Source organism: Jaculus jaculus, chromosome Y (genome assembly GCF_020740685.1).
Source record: "Jaculus jaculus isolate mJacJac1 chromosome Y, mJacJac1.mat.Y.cur, whole genome shotgun sequence".
NCBI lineage: Eukaryota > Metazoa > Chordata > Mammalia > Rodentia > Dipodidae > Jaculus > Jaculus jaculus.
In genome coordinates this window covers 1,015,826-1,034,445 of record NC_059126.1, presented here as the reverse complement: position 1 = coordinate 1,034,445, position 18,620 = coordinate 1,015,826, and the positions used below count along the sequence as shown (strand labels likewise).

General features: G+C 39.7%; 1 pseudogene; it reads left to right on the top strand.

Moving 5' to 3' along the window:
• Positions 1 to 17,550, top strand: part of LOC123457040 — a 150,671-nt pseudogene extending 133,121 nt beyond the window's left edge.
• Positions 17,551 to 18,620: the final 1,070 nt, after the last annotated feature.

Sequence of the window (18,620 nt, the reverse complement as noted above, 5' to 3'; positions counted from 1 at the left end):
TAATCTATTGGCTTTGATTTTCTCTTGTCTCTAAAGAAACTCTTCAGCATCATGTGATCCCATTGGTTAAGTGACTGTTTAAGAGCATGAGCTACTGGGGTTTTGTTCAGGAAGTATTTTTCCATTCCTATCTCATGGAAAGTACTTCCTAAATTTTCTTCCAGTAGTATTCGAGTTTCTGGTCTTATACTGAGATCTTGGATCCATTTGGATTTGAGTGTAGTGCATGGTGAAATGTGTAGATCAAGTGTCATTCTCAGTGAACTTACCCAATCACAGAGAAAAAATCACCAAATACTCTCACTCATTTATAGCACCTAACCTGAATCTACCCAAGATACCTTACATATGCAGCAAGCATTTCATGGACTAGACACTAGGATGGATGGGGAGGGAGGACAGGGCATCAAAGGGGTGGGAAACACTAACCTAGTCCCAATTGGCAATGGTACCATAAAATTCTACTTCCTAAAAGGCAGACCAAATGGCTGAACCTTCACCAGGCCCTTACAGGAAACACCTGAACCATAAGACACTGGAGAGGGCAGGATCAAGGCTAACCTTAATATTCTACATCTTCCCTCCCTCTCCCTCTCCCCCCCCCCTCCCTCCCCTCTCTCTCTCTTCTCTCTAACTCTTGTATATTAGTTATCTTTTCCCTCATTTTCTTTTTTTTTTTTTAATTTATTTGAGAGCAACAGACACAGAGAGAAAAACAGATAGAGGGAGAGAGAGAGAATGGGCGTGCCAGGGCTTCCAGCCTCTGTAAATGAACTCCAGACACGTGCACCCCCTTGTGTATCTGGCTAACGTGGGATTTGGGGAACCGAGCCTCGAACCGGGGTCCTTAGGCTTCACAGGCAAGCGCTTAACCGCTAAGCCGTCTCTCCAGCCCTTTCCTTATTTTCTTAGAGGGCACTGACCTGTAACTCCCAGTATCAGCATAGGGCTATCATCCACAATGAGCTTTTGATCACAGAGACTTATAAGGTTTCCTAAAAGACAGACAGATTTCTGTCAGAGTACTTGATGACCCACCAAAGATTAGTGGTAAGACCCTACTTCTGAAGACACCATAAACACTTGACACATAAAATGGAATAGCATGGCTGGAAGCTAGAAGAGAATCAGTCCCCAGAACGTCTAGTGTCAGAAGGTGCTACATGGGTGACTGGGGAAAATGACCAATATCCATCCAAGCATGGTATAACCTACTTCACAGCAAATAACCTGTGGTGATGTCCACACAAATGCAATAGTGGCACAAAGCCATGGTGGGGAACCAACTGCCTTGATTTGGCTAACTAATCCCCTCAGTGGTATGTGACCCATAGCTGGAGCTGGGAAACAAGTCAGAACCATATCCAAACATTAGCCCACGCTCCAAGCTACCATCAATCAGGGGCTACAAGTGGGCCTATACCCATTAAATTCTCTATTATAAAAGGAAGGGTTATCTCATTTGTCCTGGTGCTAACTTACTCTCTGTTAGAGAATCTGCTTCTATTGTTCATATAGATGTAGATCCTAAGGAGAGAGCCACTCCATCATACCTCAAAAGGGCCCTGGCTGAAACTAAGGAAAACTGGCAAAACAAGCAAGGGTGCTGTTTTCCTGATGAACCAGATACCAACACAAGGGGAAAAGAGACCAACATAGAGACAAATCAGCAACTACCAAATCAGAGAACCAGAACCTCAGAGACACCCAACACCTCATCACTGAAGCAGACCAAAAGTAAATCCAACATGGCTCAGGGAAATTTTGCAGAAAAGGGGTGGAAAGAATGTCAGAGCCACATACTGAGTCATGATATGCATTGACATTTATCTTACCCATAATTGTGGGCTAACTCCACAATGCATGACCCCTATACCTCAACAAGGAGGGGCCAATGGGGCGGGATTAGATCATGGATGAGCCTAATAATGGTACCAAACTGACTGTCTTTGCTGAATACAAAACTAATTAATAAAAACAATGTTAGAGAAAAATTTAAAAAGTAAAAAAGAATAAAATTTTAAAAATTTAAAAGATAAATGTGGTGCAGGGGGAATATTGAGAAAAAGTGACAAACAGAGGTTAAATTTTGCGTTTAATGGGTATAGCAATGATACAACTACTTAATTGGCTATACTGCCTAGTTTGAATTTAAATCAAGTTTGTGAGGTATAATATAATCATGTGATTTACATAGTATGAAAATGTATTTAAAGGGATATATGAGAGAAATTAACACAGTAAGAACTATTACCTAGAGGAAAAGAAAATGTAGGTCAGAATCAGGTGTTGGGATATATTTTTAAAATTATATAAATGTAAAAATATTATGATTTTACCTTTCTTTGAAACTTGAGCTACTTTTGTACATGAATTTCAATTCCAGAATCATGTCAGAGAATAAGTCCTATAGCCATGCCACAGAAAAACCAAGTAATGTCCGTGTCTTCCTGAAGGAAGCAGAATGCATCACCAGATATTAAAGCTACTCTACTAGACATAGGTAACATAGAACACCAAACTTTTAATCCCTTTTGTTGCTGAGAGGCACTTGCTACAGAGATACATTCCATGAGCTATTTTAAGATTCCTCTTTAGATTTAAAACAAATTTATATTGACAAAATGATCTCTTAAGGTTCTTAATGTTCTCTTAGTTTTCTTATAGATGGAAGGAAATTACAATGTAGCAGGGGCAAAATTATTGATGTTTGCTTTATTTTTATTGCTCTTGTCATTACTTATTAATTTTGGAGTAAACAGGAAATGTTTCATTTAGCTTGTTTAATCCAACATTGGCATTTTAATATGATATCAGTGTTTAGCAGAGTAAAATAGAGAGCCAGTATGGGTGTGAAATACTAGATGTTGTAAACCAAATAGCAGAAAGTTTCTTCAATGTTAAATACATGAATCCTCATTTGGTACAAAAAGAGAAATGTGTGTGCTACTTCCTAAGCTCTCTGTAGCTTTCATCAGTCCCATCAATGTTCACATATCCTCATAGATCACAATTTTTAACTGTGAGAGTAAAAGTAAAACACAAATTCATCACACTGCTGGCACAGAATAAACAATCACATTGCAAGTGTTGGCATAGTAAGACAAGATTGTTCTATGCCAAGATGTAAACTTTCAAGGAAAACATTAAATACTATCTTTTGGAGATCATCTTGTAAGACCCATGACAAAATGTTTGGGCTTGTACTACTTCCCCAAACTTCCATGTCAGCAATGTTGCCTACACACTAGAATAAATTATATTCCAACTACCAGTTCTCCCTTTGGCCTGTGCTCTACTCATTCTTCTCAAAAATGTAGTTTCCAGGGCAACCCATGGTTCACACCATTGCTCCCTGGAGCCTTTGCCACAGACATTACAAACATTCTGTCTCACTTTTCGTACTCATCTACAAAATGTATTATATTTTGACCACCAAATGATCTTCCATTTTTTCCGCATTTATTATATCTCCATAGAAATTTCCAGTTATGCTACCAAACCTATTGTTCTGATGTGCAGGGGGAGACAAAGCAATCTTTGAATATCAGTTAATTTGTTCCTCATTCTTCAGACTGTGCCAAAATTGAACAGCTGGCACCCATCCTCATAGAAAGAATCTCTGAAACAACTCCTGCTGCAGCAGACAGCCATCTGCTGAACAAAACTTTCAGTGTTATATGCCTTAGCTCTAGGTTCTGCCATTACTACTAAACTTAGCTGTGCTTAACTTCTCAGGAGATGGGGAGAGCACAACCAGCCTTGTAGACAAACTGCTGTAGAGCAGCCCAAATGATGCTCTTTTTCCCTATGTAGCTCAAGCCTCAGAGTGCACTGTCCTTACAAAATTGAGGACTTTCTACTCTCATGTGTATGGTTCAAAGTCCTTACTTCCATCCCTGCAAGTTTCTCTTACTCCAAGTTTTTAAACATTTCTATGTTTATCCCATAAGTCAATTAGAGAGGACCAAAATCCACACAACTATGTTCACAACAGAAATGACCCTATATGTATGGTATTGTTTTTTTCTGTTGTCACTGCCTTCACCTTTTCAAGAAAGATAAAATACCCCCAAAATCATTCCCAGTAAGAAACATCACCTAGCAAGTGTCCACCCACCAAAGTTTCTGGGGGCCAAGTATTCATGATACCTGATTTTAGGTAGAATAAAAATCAAGCAATTGCATTTCAGGACAATATTAATTTTGCCCCAGTGTAAAACATCTGGCCTACCCTCAGTGGATGTAAACTTTTCAAGAATTGCAACTGCAGCACTTAGAGTCTCTGGTCCTGGGACTGGAAACTAGTTTTCTTGTCTTAGAGTGCCAGATGTTATGGTTTTCTACTCCTTGTGCTATTTTGTTTTCCTTCACCGTAGGTTGGAATAAGAGCATCACAGCAACACCACATAGCAGACTGCTTCCTATTCTGTCTTGTTATTTTCTTCACCAAAGGTGTTTGACCAGAACTTTTGCAGTTTTCCTTAACTTCTTGGAACATGAGCAGAAGGTACTATATCCCTTGTCCATAGCCTTCTGTCCCAGTTCTCAAGGAGGTCTTTCCCCACACCCCATGAAACTTAAACTGAGCCTCCGTTGACCTAGACATGTTTCCCTAGACAGCCTGGCTTATACATTCTTACTGGAGTGGCCCTTAGGATTTTCTTGGAGTATGTAAGATTGCAGTATGTTAGGAAGGAAGAAGGTTTCATTTCTCAAGTCAAAGCACTAAGAACCACATGGTCATGCTTAACAGAGCAATGACCACACTTCTTTCTGCCCATTTTCAGTAGGAATCATTTCACATTGTTATGAGAAAATACACAACCAGAAGCAGTGTGTGGGAGGAAAGTACTTATTTCTGCTTACAGTTTTAAGAGGAAATTTCTGTCTTTTAGAGGAAAATATCGCGTGGTAGATAGTGCACAATATCTCTTCACATGAGGAGGGAGGAAGTAAAAGTGCAAAGGCACCAAGTGAAGCTGAACAATGACAAATTCCTCCAGCAAGGACCCACCTCCAAGAGGCTCCCAAAATTCCTAGACATAGACAAAGTTGTAATTCAAGTAATAATTGTTTTTTGCTCTCTGTATTTTCTGACATTTCCTACTTCCAAGAGAGTTTGTTGTATAAGGTCTTGCTGCATAAGATTCACCAAGGCATTCTTGGTAATCAAACATTTTCTAAACCTTGGACTTTTGTGTGAATAGAAAAAACAATGTTTTCGAATAAGGTTGTTAAGTTTTTGGCCGTGTAAGAATTTGAATGTTACATAAAACTTAAAAGTGGATAACCACTCAGCAGTTCATTACTCACCATGTCTATGTGACACTATTGCACCTGGGTGATCATCACATCAGGTTGTTTGCTACTGGGTAGCTTAGACATTGGCCTGCTTTGACAGATGTTGATTAATTTCCCTATACACTCATGTAGCACTTTCTGGCACAAGATGAACCAACACTCTGGGGACATAGTCCCTTCCAGATTGTATCCAGGTCACTTCATGTTCCATGCCAATGGCATATAGTGCCTTCAGATTTAGAGTCTTACCACCAATTTTTGGTGGTCATCAAGTACTTGAACAGAAATCTGCCTATTTTTGGGAAACCTTGCAGGTCTCTCTGATCAACATCTCATTGTGGATGTTAACCACAGGTTGACCCAGGAAATACCCTGGAAAAGAATGAAGAAAAGGGTAGGCAATATAAAGGTAATAGAGAGAAGTGAGAGAGAGAGATTCAGAGTTTGATTCATGTGTTCCCTCTAAGGACATAATTAAGGTTGAGCCATTTAGTCCAACTTTTAGGATGTAAAATTCTAAGCTACCTTGACTTCCTGCCAATATGGCAACTGCCTAACTGTGCCACACATTCCTGGAAAAGAAAGGCAAGACATTAAGGATTTACTGGGTCTTTTAGGGGAGAGCAATCTCCAGTAGATTGCCAGTTGGAGGTCACAGAGGGGAAAAAACAAACAAACAAACAAGGAATTGCTGGTTCCCTCATGGGCAGGTGGGTAGCCCACCCCTTTCCCCAAGCAGCTGCCACTAGGTCCCAGCTTCAGGAAACTCCCACACTTACTGTAGGAAAAAGGTCCCAGGCCAACATACTTCCACTTGACTCACTGCACAGGGGCAATCGCCCTGCTACCCCTGCCCACAAGTGTCCTTGGTCAGGCTATTCCTGCTGGCCAATTGGAGATCAGGCTCCCTTGATCAATTTAAATGGCACCCACTGCTACTCCAGTCCCACTTGGGTAAGTTTAGTCTGCTCTGCCCACTTTCCCACTTACTGTTCTGGCCACCGCACACTCATGCACGTGAGACCAGGTCAATTTTCAACTCCATACCTGAGCTCAGACTGTGTCTGTAGCTTACACTAGCTCAGGTACCAACCCTCCCTGTCTCCCATGCCTGCCAAGCACCATTGCCCTGTTTCAGGGGAGTGCAGACTGCTTCCAGGACCCAGTGTTCCATCACACCAGAGTTTGGGCTGCTTCAGTGCTTGGTGCATCTGTGTCCCTCCTAGCACAAACACAGTCAACTTTGGCACATTACCCCCTGAGAGCTCAGGCAACTTTGGCACCATGGCCAGGCAGGAACTCAGGCGGCTTTGGCAAGTGAAAGCCAAAGCCCAGGATGCTTGACAACAGATTCAGGCTGCTTCAGATTCCCAATGTGCTTGAGCCCAGGCTGGTCTACCCACCTATGTGCCCAAACACTGTAATGGGCAGATCACAGCACAAAAGAAATAACATGACAAATCAAATGCAAGAAAATCCAGTTAGATCACCCAGTCCTACAAAGAACATCTCTAATTAAAACATAGAGGAGTCCTTAGGATCAGAACACCAAAATGAAGCTATATGCAATGTAAACATGACCAAGCTACTGGTAGAACTTGCAAAAAAGCAACAAAGGACCTATAATCATGTGGATGCTGCCATCACTAGACTAGACCTAATATTTAAGAAAACGGAAGGAGTTCAGACACTTAAGACATTTGAGGGAGAATGAAAAAAAAAAGAGGGCCTCAATAATCAGCTGGCAATACTAAGTGAAGACATGAATAAATGCAAGGATGAATTCCAAGAATCATCAAGAAAATCAGAAAATTATATGAAAACGGAGCTTGACAGAGATAGAAACCATACATAGAAAAGTAGTGGAAAATGCAAACCAATTGAACAAGTCCAAAACTCCCTAGAAGCTCTCAAGAATAGAGTCAGTCATGTGGAGGATAGAAACTCTGATCTGGAAAACAAGATGGAAGAAACAGTTGGAGAGTTCAAAAATTTCAGTAAGTTCAAAAGTTCCTATGAACAGAACAGAGGAAATTGTGGGATACACTAAAACTTCCAAATATTAGGACCACTGGAATACCAGAAAGAGAAGAAATTCAGACCAAAGGCATGGAGAACTTATTTAACAAAATAACCAAGGAAAACTTCTCTAGTCTCTTAAAAGAAAGGCCAATCAAGATACAAGAAGCCAATAGAACTCCATGATTGGCCAGTTTTAACAGGAAAGCCTAGTGCATGCTTGGTGCACAGTGGGTGCAAGAGGTGAGAGATAAAACATGCAGAATGTTCAGGTTTTTCCCTCACAGTGGTGGCTCAACCTTTAAATCATACCAACTTCCAGACTTTGTGTCTCCCAAACATGACTTCACAAAGTCAATAGCAGCAGGACTTCTGTTGGATGTCTTGGGAAGGCTGATAGCAACACCACCTTAAGGCCTTCTCTGGGAGTTGCACAGTGCAGTCACCAAACAGAGCACTCAATGAGGAGTGGCTGCCCAATGCCAGGCTTCAAACTAGTTAGGACCTTGCTCATCTGACACCGCCTAATTCTGGGCCCTCCTAAATTGGCTGCAGCCAGACTTTGCAAATGTGCCCTGAGACTCAGGCAACATGGCAGTTCTGGCTTCTGCAGATGATTTGTGCATGCTTCCTGGACTGCCTTGGCAGACTTCAGTATTGGCAAGGCCTTGTGCATGTGTCCTGAGGAAAAGGCTGAGCCCCTTAGCATCCAGGTGAAGGTTCACATCTCTGGGATATGGTTGTAGGTATAATGAAGGTTGTGGCATCTGTGGTCCTTTCTTGATTGACATGATGCTGATATTCTCATCATATTAGAAAACAACTAGTCAGTACTTAATCACACACCTCCACTTCATGGCCATGAATGAACCATGCTGCACATTGTCTTGATGTCCTCCATGAATGGGAAACCCAGTGGACCACACAGGCAAGTAATGAGTGAGCTCAGCTTGACAAAACTAGTGTTTAGGCTCCTAGTTCCTCACTTCTTGGTGACAGGCAAGGTGACACTCACTAGTCTGAATCACTGTTGGGGTTCAAAACCTTTGTGCTCAGATGTGCCCAGCAATATCAATTTACCATGCTGAGTGAATGTCGAGGAAAACCACAGGCAACTTTGTTGTCATCTGAGATGACAGGTGGAAAATGCAACCCCAAAATGACATTGTCAGCTAAGTGCATGTCAGATCATATCACTCACTGGAATTCCACTTCACAATGGTTGCATTGGATATGATGTATATAATTGTCTTTCTGATGTGATTGGACAGACCATCTTTATATACTGGAGTTCATAGAAAGATTAGAGAGAATAGTAATGCAGTATCTTTCAAATATGATTTCAGCTGATGTTTCCTTCCTCTGTAGAGAAACTGGACAAGACAGGGAACCATAGTGAAACCCCTGTCCCAGTCACAAAACCCAACCCAAAAGGGAGGTCATAACACAAATGTGAATCCTCATGGCTCATCTTTGAGCTTCTGGGTTGCTTCTATTGCTTTCTGGTTCAAAGCTCCTGACCAAACGCAGCTCATGGGAGGAAAGTTTTATTTTGGTTTACAATCTTAAGAGGAAGCTTCATGGATGCATGCAAAAACATCCCATGAGCAGAAGATGGGCATCAGTTCCCCACAGAAGACAGAAAACAGCAGCAAGAGATTGCCCACATTCTGGCATGGGGAAGGTGAAATAGTACCAATAAACCCAGCAGAACACCAAAAATATGGGTACAGGAAACATGAACAGAAAAAAAAATGCACAATTTGAAATAGTTTTTTCATTAAAAATTAATTAAATTTATTTATTTAAAAGACAGAAAGGAAGTGAGAGAGAGAGAGAGAGAGAGAGAGAGAGAGAGAGACAGGCAGAGAGAGAGAAACAAGAATTGGGTAAGTCAGGGTCTCTGGCCACAGAAAATAAATTTCAGTCAAATGCAGCACCTGGTGCATCTGTTCTGGGGAATTAAATCTGGGTCCTTAGGCCTTGAAGGCAAGCAGCTTAATTGTTGAACCATCTCTCCAGGCCAGATGTTTTTTTTGTTGTTGTTGTTGTTGTTTGTTTGTTTGTTTGTTTGTTTGTTTTTAGTTGTGTAATAGAATTGAAGAAAAGGCCACTTCTGAATTTCAACAAAGTAGAGTAGGATGAAATTTAAAAATAGCCATTTTCGTTATTTCTTCTTTTCAGATCTATTATTCTTTGGAAAATAGACCAAAGTTAAAATGTCTTAAACATTAATCAGAATAGAAATGGGATTTAAATAACACAAAAATCACACACTTTTATTTGGAGGCTTATAAACTTTCATATTTCACTTCCCTTTTAATCCCCCAAAGTACCCATTTTCCACTTCCCTTATGTTTTCCAGTGCAGTTTGGAAACTGTGGCCTTGTGTGTGTGGAGGCTGTGATTGCTTTAACAGTGATCTACATTCCCAGCAAACTTCCTTTATTTTTACTTTTAATTTTTTTTTGTTTGTTTCTTTAGGGACTTACTCTAACTGTGCCAGACTTGAAACTCATCCTGTAGTCACTTCAGGACCTTAAATGCACAGTGATCCTCCTACCTCTGCCCCCTGTATACTGGAATCAAAGGCATGTACCACCACATTTGGCTTGCCATATTTCTGAACTGCAGTATTTTTAAATGTGTAACTACTATAATACAAAAATAATCTGAATTTCAAATGGGAAAGTGTGGGGGTGGGGAGGGAGGGAATTACCATGGGATATATTTTATAATCATGGAAAATGTTAATAAAAGTTTTAATAAAAGAAAAATGAAGTTATGAAATTTGCAGAAAAATGGATGGACCTGGAAAGTATTATACTAAGTGAGGTAACCCAGGCCCAGAAAGCCAAGCGCCACATGTTCTCTCTCATATGTGGATCCTAGCTACAGATGACTGGGCTTCTGCATGAGAATGAAAATACTTAGTAGCAGAGGCCAGTAAGGTAAAAAAGAGACATAAAGGGTAGAGAAAGGAAGGGAGGAGGATACTTAATAGGTTGATATTGTATATATGTAATTACAATGATTGTAATGGGGAGGTAATATGATGGAGAATGGAATTTCAAATGGGAAAGAGTGGGGGTGGGGAGGGAGGGAATTACCATGGGATATATTTTATAATCATGGAAAATGTTAATAAAAATTTTAAAAAAATAGTCTGGATTCTAGTTGGTGCTAGGGTTTATGTTTTATTTTTGGACACAGGTTTTCTTGTATTTCAAGAAGACTTTGTACTCCTCATGAAACTTCAGCTTCTGTTTCTCTTGCCTCCTCTCCCAATAGATAGAATTGTAGATAGCACATTTGCAATCTCTTAGCGAATTAGGTGGTTTATTACTTGGTTTTCACTGGAGTTTTATAATATAGTGCTTTTTTATATAGCCCTGGCTGAAAATTGCATTAATCTTCTTTCCTCAGTCTCCTGAGTGTAGCAAATAATTACTTTATTAATGTTTGTGATTATGCAAAATATTTTATTTATCATTTTGTGATAGAGATGGAAATAGAGATACATAGATAGATGTCAGATAGATAGATAGATAGATAGGAAGAATGGGCAAGTGAGAATTAGGGTTACAGAGGGAGAGAATAGGCAGCAGACAGAAGTCTTGGTGAGCCCATACATTCATTCACCCCTCTAACTCTCTCTCTTCCTTTCTTTCTTCCCTCCTTTTTCTTTCCTTCCTCCTTTCTTTCTTCCTTCTCCCTTTCTTTCTTACTCTATCTATATATTTTGCTCTTCTCTCTTTTTTCTTTGAAAACAAATGATTTTTAAAAAAAACAAAGAACAAACAAAAGTATCCCTTAAGCAGAAGATGGGCATCAGTTCCTGCACAGAAGACAGAAAAGAGCAGCAAAAGATTCCCATGTTCTGGCATGGGGAAGGTGGAAATAGTACAACTAAACCCTGCAGAACACCAGAAAAAGGGTACAAGAAAGGTGAACAGAAAAAAATAAAGAAATATTCTTTTTATTAAAAATTTATTTAATTTCTTTATTTAAAAGACAGAGAGACAGATGTCCATCACTTGAAGAATGGATAACTAAGATGTGATATATCTACATGATGGAATTTTACACAGCATTAAGAAAAAAATAACACAATTAAATTTCAAGAAAAATAGCTGAAGCTGGAACAGATCATACTCAGTGAACTTACCCAATCACAGAAAGATAATTGCTGCATAATCTCACTGATCTATAGCACCTATCCTGAATCTATCGAAGATGTCAATATGCTCAGCAATCATCTCAAGGACTAGACAATAGAGTGAGTAGGGATGCAGCGGGAGGTGGGGGATGTGTCTAGACCCAAAGAGCAATGGTACAATATAATTCTACATCCTAAAAGGCAAACAAAATGGGTGAACCTTCACCAGGCCCTTAGAAGGAAAACCTGAGTCACAAGTCACTGGAGAGTGTAAAATGGAGACTAGCTGTAATCTTCTATAATCCCTCTCTCTCTCTCTCTCTCTCTCTTTATCTCTCTCTCTCTCCCTCTCCCTCTCTCTCTCTCCCCTCCATAATTCTCCATTATCAATTATCATTATCATTACCACCAATTGTGGGCTACAAGATGCCCTACACCTATTAAATTCTCTATTAAAAAAAAATAAGGGTTATTCTATTTATCTAGTGCTAACTTTACTCTTTGTTAGAAAATCTGCTTCACTTTTTCAGGTAGATGCAGATCCTAAGGAGATAAACACCCCATCATACCTCAAAAGGGCCCCAGGCGAAACTAAGAATAATCAACAAAACAAGCAAGGGTGCTGTTTTCTTGGCGAACCTGGTACCAGCACAAGGGTGAAGGAGATGAACACAGAGAACAATCAACTCTTACCAAATCTGATATCCAGAGACACAGAGGCTCCCAACACCTCACCAATGAAACAGACCCAAAATGAACCCAACATGGCTCATGGAAATTTTGCAGAAGATGGGAGAAAAGGATGTCAGAGCCAAACGTTGGGTCATGATACGCAGAGACATTTGTTCCTACAGGTTACTGTGGGCTAACTCCACAATGCATGACCCATATACCTCAACAAGGAGAGGGCAGCAGAAGGGGATAGGACATGGAGGAGGCTAACAATGGTACCACCTTGACTATAACCAATGAGTACAATTTTTTTTTTTAATAAAAATGATAAAAATAAAAATAAATAAAATACAGAGAAAGTTTATGGTAGCATTGCCATTTGAGCCTAGTTTTGTATCCCCCACTCCCTCCTTTGCTCTCCCCTCCCTCCTCACCCACCCTATATCTAGTCCTTGAGTTGCTTGCTGGGTATGTAGGCATCTTGGGTAGATTCAGGTTAGATGCTGTAGATGAGTGAGACTATACAGCAATTATCATTCTGTGATTGGATAAGCTCACTGAGAATGATCTATTCCAGTTTCAACCATTTTTATTCAAATTTCAATGTATCATTATTTCTTACTACTGTATAGATTTTCTTTGTGTAGATATACCACATCTTAGTTATCCATTCTTCTAGCGATGGACATCTGGGTTGATTCTAGCTCTTAGCTATTACACATTGAATGGCTATAAACATGGTTGAGCAAAACTGTGGACTAAGGCTTGAAGGTTTTAGGGTACAAGCCCAGTAAGGGAATAAGTGGGTCTGTTGGTAACTCTATCATCAGCTTTTTAAGAAGTCTCCATATATAATAGAATTAAAGAAAAAGCCAGCTCTGAATTTCAACAAGATAGAGTAAGATGAGATTGAAAAATAGCCACTGTAATTTCTTTTATGCAGACCTAATAATTCTCTGGAAAATCAGCCAAAGTTAAAATGTCCTTAAACATTAAGCAGAATAGAAATGGGAAAGCAGAAAAAAAGGATGTCTGGGCCTTGCTAACAAGCTGGTGTAAGTGAAAAATCAATGAGCTCCATGTTCAGTGAGAGCTTATGTCTTTGGGAAACAAAGCAGAAGAGCGGTAGAGGAGGAAACCCAATGTACTCCTCAAGCCTACACATGCATGTTCAAAAGTATGGTGCATTTGCACACACACATGCATATGCAACACACACACACACACACACACACACACACACACACACATATCTCACATATTACACAAATATACCAAAATGCAAAATAAATATTACTTGTATAGTACTATTTGTATAAAAATCTTTATCAATAAAGCAAAACCAAATAGAGAGTTACTTTAAAAAGTAAAGTGCCAGGACTCTTCAAATGGGTCAATATCACAAAACAAGAACTGGGAAATATTATAGATGAAACACAAATGGAAAATACCAAAATACAGTACATAAAACTAGAAACACTACATGCTTTGAAAATATATTTGTTCTTAGTAGATATTAAGGGGAAACCTATCATTTTGTAAAGAAAATGTGATGGTGTCTTCAATGAAACAGAAATTTTGGGGGCAATAAGAGCAGAAAGAAATGTGGCAAAATGTGACAAATAAGAGGCCACGTGTGGTGGTACATGCTTTCTATACCAGCATTTCTAGGCAAAAGTAGGAGGATTTCCAGGAGTTTGAGGCTAGAATAGGAGTACCTACAGATATCTAGGTAAGCCAGGGCTAGGACTACAATGAGATCTATCCAAAAAAAAAAGTGGGGAGGGAACACATAAGAGATCTAAGGATATTTAAACAATATTTAGTGTACATGCTGAGTGCCTTGTATACAAATTATTATTTTCAAAAAGGTCTCATATATTTGATATTTCCAGATTTGGAAATATCTATAGGTACATATAAGCTATCTTGAAAATGGGCCAACAAGGGCTGGAGAGATGGCTTAGCAGTTAAGCGCTTGCCTGTGAAGCCTAAGGACTCTGGTTCGAGGCTCGGTTCCCCAGGTCCCACGTTAGCCAGATGCACAAGGGGGCGCACGCGTCTGGAGTTCGTTTGCAGAGGCTGGAAGCCCTGGCGCGCCCATTCTCTCTCTCTCCCTCTATCTGTCTTTCTCTCTGTGTCTGTTGCTCTCAAATAAATAAATAATTTAAAAAAATGGGCCAACAAGGCAATGTGCTAGGCAAGGTTTGAGGCTAGGCATTACAAGTGGTCAGTCAAAGCAAAAGGCCAGGTAAGGAACAAAGTAAGCCCAGCTATGGCCAGCAAGGCAAAGGAATAGGAACAGCAAGGTAGGAGGCCAGGCAAGTCAAGAAGCCAGGCAAAAGGCAAGTCAAAAGCTAGGCATGGTGACACACACCTTTAATCCCAGCACTTGGAAGACAGAATTTGGAAGATTACCATGGCTTGTAGGCCATCCTGAGTACATAGTTTTTTCCAGGTCAGCCTGTGCCATAGCCCTCTGCTAAACCCAGTACATTTATATGCAAATCAACCCTCTACACCGTCTCAAAACACACGGCCATAACAAAAGCTTCTCAAACTGCTAGCCCAGCCCAAGGTAAGCTTTTTTTCTCATGCTCATAATCCAAAGCTCACAGTCCATAGTTCTTACTGCATTTCTGTCTTTCAACTCTGAGCAAAATAGTCTTTCAAGCTGCTCTTACAGCACTTCAAGGTATCCCTTTGGCCAAGGTGTCAAATCTTTCCACATTCCTGTTGAAAATCAGCTTGATAAGACCAAAGCCACAAAGTCAGGTGTCTAGCAGCAATCTCATTCCTCAGCACAACTTTACTCTTGCAATCAGGTTCTTATTGCTTGTAGAAAAAATAACCACCAAAGAGCAGATTTTTGGATAAAAATAAGTTTATCTTGGCTTACAGAACTGAGGGAAAGCACCATGATTGCAGGGAAAAACAATGGCAAAAACAGACGTTGGAGAATACTCCCTAGCCCACATAAAGTGGACAGAAGTTCCATTCTAATCATAGAATTAGTTAAGTCTTTTAACTAGGTTTAAAAGTAGTTCAGGGGCTGGAGAGATGGCTTAGCGGTTAAGTGCTTGCCTGTGAAGCCTAAGGACCCTGGTTTGAGGCTCAGTTCCCCAGGTCCCACATTAGCCAGATGCACAAGGGGGCACATGCGTCTGGAGTTCGTTTGCAGTGGCTGGAAGCCCTGGTGCACCCATCCTCTCTCTCTCCCTCTATCTGTTTTTCTCTCTGTGCCTGTCACTCTCAAATAAATAAAAAAACTGAAAAAAAAAAAAGTAGTTCAGTTCAGCCAGTCCCAGAGTTCATTTCATATTTTACCTTCGCAACATTTCTAATTCACACCAAAATGTTTTCATTCATTTTCAGTGATTTCATAAGTCACTGCATTTTTACTTTGTGAACTTGGTGCTTTCTGTTCCCCATTGTTATTATATATTCCCCTTAAAAGCACTTAAAATTACAGAACAGTGTCCTGCCAGCATTTCTGTCAAATATTATATACTAAATGATTAATGTTATAAAAGCCTGTCACTGAAATATAATATAATCCTATTGTGTTGTGATATATATCTATTCTACATACTCATGGGTTCAACATCACAATTTCTTTTATGTACATCATACCTTTATTTACCTGCCTTAAGCACATACTTTATGCTCTAGCTCCTTTCCTGTACTTCTGGACTTCATCTTAACCTCGGTCTCCCTTCTTAGTTAATGTTTGTCTTGAACTTCAGAACTAGGAAATAAGAACCCATACTAGTAAATATGTAGTTTTTTTTAGTTCAAATATGAGAAATATTTCTCAACTTCTTGTAAACATGAATTTTAACCTATGATTTTCTATAAATATTTTTCATCGGTCTGATTATTTGTCCTTACAATGACACTCGTATATTAAAGACAGTTGTTAAGCTGGTGTTGAATGTGAGACAGTGGATGTCACATTGGATATTGGAGGTGGGAGCCATGGGCAGCCTGCTAGTAGCAGGTTGTAATAATAAGACTGGATGACTAGAAAATTAGGAAGACCAGTAATCAAGTAGGACTGTCCTTTGGCAGTCAATAATAAGTATTATAGAAGGGAGATACAATTTGAAACTGAGGAATAGAAGTGGAAATGATACTTACAATGTTGCCACATGCTTGAGAGTACTTGGGGTGGGAGTGCATATAAAAATTGGTGAAATGAGTTAAAACAGAGTACTGACATGGAGACATTTGTTCTGATGGCCTAACTAAACCTGAGGAGGGAGCACAAAAGTCACTTCTGATTGAAGATTTGTAAAAGTAATCCCTTTTACAGTGGATGCCTTGTTTATCTGAGGCACAATTTAAATTTGTTCATGTAGCTTGTTCACTAGCTTCAACAACTATAACACAGTTGTGATTATCTATGTTACTCTCTGTTCTGAGCTTAGAGTTGAATTCTGGGAGCAATGAAGCCGTCCCTTGAGAATCATTTTTAAGTCTGTCTCTTTTTTCATTCTCATTAAGTGATGGGGAAGGCCTCTTATAAAATTTGGATTACCATAGAACTGGAACTAAAACAGAAGGAGAAAGGTATTTAATGACTATTGATGGGAAAATGAGTTAGAAGCCAAAAGAATATAAACAAAAAATTAAAAACTTTAAAAAGAGCTACAAGCAAAAGTAATTTATAAGGATACAGATTTTTGCTGACCTGCATACTAGTATCATCAAAATACTAGCTAGAATCATCAAAAACAATTCATGTACACTTGCCTATTTTAAGACATCTTTTTATTCAGGGAATGTTTAGCTGTCAATTTATTTAAATGAAACCATGTTGTATGTTTTATAACAATACTGAATAATACCATGCTTAATTGGCTTCCAACTTTTAGTCATATTGCATTGCTAAGTTTCAAATTTATTACCTAAGATTCTTATGGATCTTAAAATACTAGAGGCTTAGTGCACAAGAGTTTCTTGCAGGGGCCTCAACCTCCTTCCCAATGCGGTGCTCAGCATTATGGAAGAATGGCTTCATGGTGTTTAAAGTCCAGCCATGTAAAGCAGTAGTAATGTCTACTTTGGAGACTGTCAAACATGGCCATGCCAAGGTTCACCTAATTCATATTGACATCTTTATTGTGAAGAAATACGAGGATATCTGCCCATCAACTCATAACATGGATGTCCCCAATGTCAAGAGGAATGACTTCCAGCTGACTGGCATCCAGAACAGGTAGCTGTCACTGCTTCAGGACAGTGGGGAATTCCTGGTTGACCTTCCTCTGGCTGTGGGAGACTTTGGCAAGGAGATTGAGCAGAAGTATGAGTTTGGAGAAGCCATCCTGAACAGGGTGCTGTAGTCCAAGACAGCGAAGGCAGCTGTAGCAATGAAGGCAATGGCAAAATAACTGGCTCCCAGGGAAGCGGTGGTGACAGCAGTGATCTGACCCCGCAGAAACCTCTCCCCCAGCCTGGTTCTGACTCACTGCCCCATGGTTGGACCCTATACAACTTATTTGACATTTTATTTTGGTATTCCATACCCACTACCCACACTGTTGGGGAGCCCCTGCCCATCCACTAGCTCCCTTGACCAGGATGCAGGGCGCCATGGCCTTGGCAAAGCTGCCCTGCTCTTCCCTTGTACTACAGTTCTGGTGGGGGAAGGGTGCTGCTTGTGGGTTAGGTTTTGGGGTCTCTTTGGGGGGAGGGGTTATTTTTCATTCAATTTGGACTCAGAGAGCTGTGGATTCTGGCAAATCGTCCTTGTCCCCTTTCTGCCATTTGTCCCTGTTCTCCACAGCTCTTCAGCCCTAGGTGTCATTTGTACAGACTAGGGACCAGTCTCCTTCCATACCTGTATTGAGTCTCTTCCCAAACACTTTATGTTGCAATGTGCGTGGAAGTGGCACATAGCTGTCAAAATACAGAGATGAGATTAAACTGTACTTACAGTTTATAACATGTTACTAGTGTTTTCCATAACAGAAAAAAAAAAAAAACACTATGCTAAACTAAGCAGTTTTGCAGTATTTTTGAGTGGAATGGTTACAACCACCTTTAGCAAACTGATTCTATTTTAATTCCCTTCAAATAGGTCCTTTTGCCAGGGAGGTGTAAAATCGTGGAAATTAAAATAGTAACAAAATTGTAAATAAGGCATTAGGTATAAAATATATATACATTTATTATATAAACAACTGCCAAGAATTTGGCCTAAGACCTTCTAAACTACTTAAAACACAATTTGTCTTAAATTCTATGTTTTATTCCAAAGAAGAATAAATCTGCCATTGTTCTTGGAAATCTGGAACCCAGGGTCCTGTTTATGTGTTTCTAAATGTGATTCCTCAATGTTGGGATTCAGTATGTATTCATATCATGAACTATGTGCGAGATGATACTGTTTTAATGAAATCACTTGGATTTTTTCAACAGTGTATACATTAACTGCATTTACTATGAATATTCCACATTA